This window comes from Artemia sp. Qi Xiang Cuo, unplaced genomic scaffold, assembly GCF_049724085.1.
Source record: "Artemia sp. Qi Xiang Cuo unplaced genomic scaffold, ASM4972408v1 HiC_scaffold_2955, whole genome shotgun sequence".
Lineage (NCBI taxonomy): Eukaryota > Metazoa > Arthropoda > Branchiopoda > Anostraca > Artemiidae > Artemia > Artemia sp. Qi Xiang Cuo.
The window spans coordinates 255175-261174 of record NW_028300809.1 but is presented as its reverse complement, the minus strand read 5'-3'; positions in this window follow the sequence as shown (position 1 = coordinate 261174).

The following is a 6000-nucleotide window of genomic DNA, read 5'->3' as shown; positions in this document are numbered from 1 at the left end:
AATGTATTTAACTCTTTCGATTGTGTTTTTTCATAAGTTTTCCGGGGTGCAGCGGTAGCTAGCAACCTAGTAAGAGACGATCACGTCCAATGTTAAGAAATATAAAACCCCCTAACTCCTAAAAAAATTTATAATAAAGAACCACCTCTTGCCTATACTAAATTTTATACGCCACTTAATTAGAGTATAGGTTAGTAATTCAACAGATAGCTTGGCATTGGAACATCGTAGAGAGTTGTTCAATGACTCATTTTAATTACAATAAGGAACAAACTCTAGCCTATAGTAACTAAAATATAAAAATAAATTATTAAATAATTACAAAAATATCTTATTTGTCAACTGAAACTAGAATAATTCCTGAAAATTTTAAATAATTTTTTTTATTTAACTGAAAACGGCAAAAATATTTATGGTGTCAGAGCAATAATTTTAATCTTGTAATTTAAATCAGAAAAATACTTTAAAATTTGAATACAGTAAAGAACGATCTCTCATGCATAGTAACTGATATATGGTGGTTCCAGGGGTAGTTACTTGTGTTATAAAGAACGACCTATAACCCAAGTTAATTGATCCGGGTTGCTGTTACATTAAAGAACGATCATTGAAATAACAAACCATTGCAGAAATTAGACTTAGTTAGCTACTTGATTGTTTGAGGTTCGTCTCTTACTATTTCAAAGAAGAAACAGCCGTAGGCTTTTTCCTGTTTGTAATCAGGTTTGATAATAATATATATGATTACATAAAGGATCGATTTATCCGGGTTGCAGCGGTAGCTAGCAACCTAGTAAGAGACGATCAGGTCCAATGTTAAGAAATATAAAAACCCCTAACTCCTAAAAACAGAGTCAGATCAAAACAAAAAGTACACCATTAGAACTGCCTTGTCCGAAACCCCTATAAAGGAAACTTACCACCCTGCGGCTTGAATAACAAAGAAAATATATTGGCTTGATAATCAAGAAAATTGACTTTAACCACGTTATTCTCCACAAACGGGATATTTTTTTCTTTCTTTTTTTACAGTAAAGAACGATCTCTCACCCTTAGTAACTGATATGTGGTGATTCCAGGGGTATTTATATTAAAAGACGTTACTACTAGAACCACCTTATCTAAAACTCCTATATAGCAAACTTACCGTCCCTTTGCTTGAATAAGAAGGAAAATAAGTTGGTTGAAAATAAAGAAAATTGACTTTACCATGATATTCTTCACAAACGGCACCTTTTGTCTTTTCGATTGATTTGACACCTCAGCTAGATGGGCACTGGAAAACTCTACAGAGCTGTATAATCCGGGTTTCAGCGGTAGCTAGCAACCTAGCAAGAGACGATCACGTCCAATGTTAAGAAATATAAAAACCCCTAACTCCTACAAACAGAGTCAGATCAAAACAAAAAGTACACCATTAGAACCGCCTTGTCCGAAACCCCTATAGAGGAAACTTACCGCCCTGCGGCTTGAATAACAAAGAAAATATATTGGCTTGATAATCAAGAAAATTGCCTTTAACCACGTTATTCTCCACTGGCACTGGAACATCGTAGAGAGTTGTTCAATGGCTCATTTTAAAGGAAATCTCTAGATCTAGCGCTATTTGTACTTTATTTTTTTAATTAATTCTTTTTACGAAAAACTTAATTTTTTATATACAATACTAATTAATGACGTCATAGTCTTTGGATGTAGTTAGTACATAAAGTCTGGATCATGGAATTAAAGCTGAAACTAAGTAAAGAACAATTATGCCTCCATATATTCACAGTGATCTATAAAATTTCCCATTACATCCATAAACTGTTCCACAGTTGCCGGTTCATACCTTGGAAGCTTTTCACTAAACATGCAACATTTCTTTTGGATATTACTATGAAGTTTTGCGAAAGCATCTCTAGCTGACTTTTCAACAAAATTTTTTATTCTTTCAGAGATAATTTTAATCTTTGATTTTGAATATTTTTCGTAATACCGGTAAAAAATTCGTGAGATTTTTCTAAATTTACTAAGATCAGCCAGCATTGTTGCCATGTTTTTGGACTTCTGAATATAATTTTTAATTTTGCCCTTATGCGTTCTTTGCAGCTTGTGTAAACTGCAAAATATCCATGGTATCCGAGCAATAGTTTGAATATTTCAATTCAAGCTAGAAAAATACCTGAAAATGTTAAAATTAGTTTTACTTTTAGTTAGGTTCTAACTACCCGATGTGGAATTTACTATGTATTTTCAGACCAAAAAATTCAATTTTTTAATATATTTCATTTTTCAGTTTAGAATCGCTAAAGTTATTATGTAAACTACAAAAATATTTATGATATATGAGCAATAATTTTAATCTTTTAATTCAAACTAACAAAATACCTGAAAATTTAAAAATTAGTTTTATTTTTTGTTAGGTAATGGGTACATGATACGAGTCTTAAAAAGTTTCAATTAGATAAGAATATTATTTCTTGTTTTGTAATAAGATGCGTTCTAATAGAGTTATACGTAATTTAAAAAAACATGACTATACAAAAAACAGAGACAACATCTTGAAAAGAGAAAAGCAAAGGTATTCAACCGACAAGACGTATCGAGATGCGAAAATTGAGAGAGCCAAACAAAACAGCAAGGAGTGTTATGTTAATGATGAGGATTATAGACATGCAAAAATTGAGACAGCCAAACAAAAGAGCAAGGAACGGTATGATAACGATAAAGATTACCGAAACCAACATAAGAAAAAAGTTGCTACCAGAATAATGGGTAGATACTGGGGTGACAAAAGCTATAATGAAAAAATTAAATTCTCTGCGAGGTTGTACCGAAGAACGCATAAGGACAAAGGGAAAAATTACATTCAGAAATACAAGAAGATGGCAAAAATGAAGGCTGATCTTTGTTAATTGAGAAACATTTTACGCATGTTTTATCGGGATCATGAAAAGTATTCAAAATTACAGATTAAAATTCTCTTTGAAAGAGCGGATGCTGTTGAAAATTCGGCTAGAAATTCTTTGGCAAAGCTTCATAGTAATATCCAAAAGAAATGTTGTCAGTTTAACAAAAAGCTTCCAAGGTATAGATTGGCAACTGCGGAACAGTTTATAGATGCAATGGAAAATGTTCGACAACACAGTGAATATACGGAGGCGTACTTCTTAGAAAATTCGTATATTAATTTTGGAAGGAGCAATTGCAGTTTATGTAGCAGCAATAAAAATATATATACAAGCATACCTATCAACAGCGAAGGAAATGCAATGTTTTTCAATTATGGCGAAAACGAGCCTGTTAGGGTTATTAGTAAATGTGTTTGTAAGACTAATGATTTAGAATAAAATCCTGGAACACCGACTCAAGAAAAAAGCATTTCTAACTGTGTTTTAAACAGTTCGTTTAGTTCTACTGAATATTTGGCAAAAAATTCTCTGTATAGTAGAACAAACTGTCCTGAAAAGTACGAGACAACTATTGAAAAATGCTCTAGAACTAGATCTGACAAGGAAATTATGATGGCTGAAGTCACCTATAACAATCTGAGTAAACATTCAAAACCAAAAATTGGGCAGCAGGTTACTTGGCAATGTCACCCTGTTATCTGCAAACTGTATCCGACGGATATTGAATTATGTCAAATTCTTTTTGATATCCTTGAAAATAATATAGCATTAAAATTTTCAACTGACAAAGCGGTTAATTTCTACCTTGGCGGCTTGGATTATTGTGAAATCAATTACAGGGACACAAGAAAGCATGAGCATTCGTTATACTGTCGCCCAAATGAGGGATGTCAGAGCTATTTGCGTTCTCTAAGGGCACTAGCTCCACATTTTCCTCTCTTGAACTGTTTCATTAATAGCGTATATAAGGCAGTATCAAAATGTAAGATTATACAACATATTAATCTACTAAAAGTCGAGGGTTCGTTCAAGGAACTAAGTCATTACATAGAAGAAGTGTCAAGTAGACTCTGTCGTAATAATAGTCAAGACTTCATTTACGGTGATAGCAATATTAGAGTTTCTGTGGATGAAAATACAATAATAAAATTATTTGGTGAGAGCCTTGATAAGGTAGCTAACGTCAGGGATGTATACCCCACAATGCATTGTGACAGTTGTGAGCAGATAAAGACAAAATACCAATTGAAGAGTCTAAGATCCCTTTCAAATAGTAAAGGTTTTGATGTAATGATGGCCACGATTTTAGAACACCTACAACAGGACATACCCAAAGATGACAGAGAACAACTAATTCAATGTACAGGTTGGAAAGAGGATGTCATAGATTCATTCTTTGTCTATGATTACTCTTGTCTGTGATTACTGTGCTGGGAAAATGTTGAAAAGTCAGGAGAATGTCCGATCAGTATTAAATAACCTTCATATAGACTGTACACCGGAATGTATAGTGTTTAAATAATTTTGAAATGGCAATGATTCGATTTGTAATGCCTTGTCTTACTATCGTCAGATTAGGACAAGTAACTGCATTGAAGAGACCTAGAACAGAACTTGTTGACGCTCTTAAGGGGAGAATAGTATATCTACCTGTTGATGTGCAAGCAAATGCAGATATTCAGCCTGAAAAACTTCTTAACATTGATAGTTTTGTAGTCATTGTCAATGGTCAGCCTACTTACAACAAGAATGTTTGGACTGCACTAATAGATCTGAGAAAAGTCCATGAAGCACTGTTGTGGTTAAGAGAGAACAACAGTCTCTATAAAACAATACATGCATACACCCTAGAAGATTTAAATAAAATACTTGAAACACGTCTTGCTGAAAAAGCGGTTGGTGTTGATAATTTACCTGAAATACCGGAAGCTGCAATCCTTCAGAAACTGACAGAAAGCGGAAAATCTACATTGGTTGAACATTTTTCTGTCCAGCCTCTCAATTCAGCGGTTCCAAAAGACTTCATTGAAGATTTTAAGCAGATGAAAGATGTTGGTACTGACCAATTTCAAATCAAGAAACTAAAAGGTGAGAGCGAAGACTTATTTCAGGAAGAACTTGATCTAAAAGTGTTTCCAAATCTTTTCCCGAAAGGCAAATAGCGTGACAAGGTGACAAGGCAAGACCATTTCGGATTAGGAATGCAGAATATTTTAAATCAAGGCTTCTTAGCAGACATACTAAGTTTTGTCTTGACAAACAGTTTCTTTTTCACAGCTTCCAATTGCAAGAATTTTCTTATATGTGTAATAGCGTCGGTCATATGTTGCGGACTGTGAAACCAAATCAATATGCTCGTCAATTTATTGACAGGCTTCATTCCCGTGATGGAGAGATGGAAGTGACTTTGTTTTCTGTTCAATCAAAAATCAGAGGATCTCAGCAGTATTTTCAATCTCTTTCCTATAAAGTAAAGTCAATGATTGAGCAATTGGGTCCACCGACTTTCTTTCTGACAGTTTCATGTGCTGAGTGGTACTCTCCTGAATTTATTGACTATTTACGGACTGTCCATAAGAACTTACCTGGTGTGGCAAAAATGACCCCAGAAGAGTTGACGTGTCTAGATCCAATTGCAGTTTCCATGCACTTTGACAAAATTGGACACCTTTATTTAATGAGCTAATTTGTTCAAAAACAAATCCTTTGTTTGGTAAAATTAAGGATCATTTCTGGCGTATCGACTATCAGAAACGAGGTGCGCCTCATGTACACTGTGTGTTGTGGATTGAAGATGCTCCTATTATTGGGAAATCAACATTATAATAAAGAACGACTTCTTCCCTATGCTAAATTTTATACGCCACTTAATTATCCGGGTTGCAGCGGTAGCTAGCTACCTAGTAAGAGACGATCACGTCCAATGTTAAGAAATATTAAAACCCATAGTTCCTAAAAAAGGAGTCAGATCAAAACAAAAAGTACATCATTAGAACCGCCTTGTCCGAAACCCCTGTATAGTAAACTTTCTGTCCCTTGGCTTGAACAGCAAGGGAAATATATTGGCTTGAAAATCAAGAAAAGTGGCAGCTACTACAACATTCTG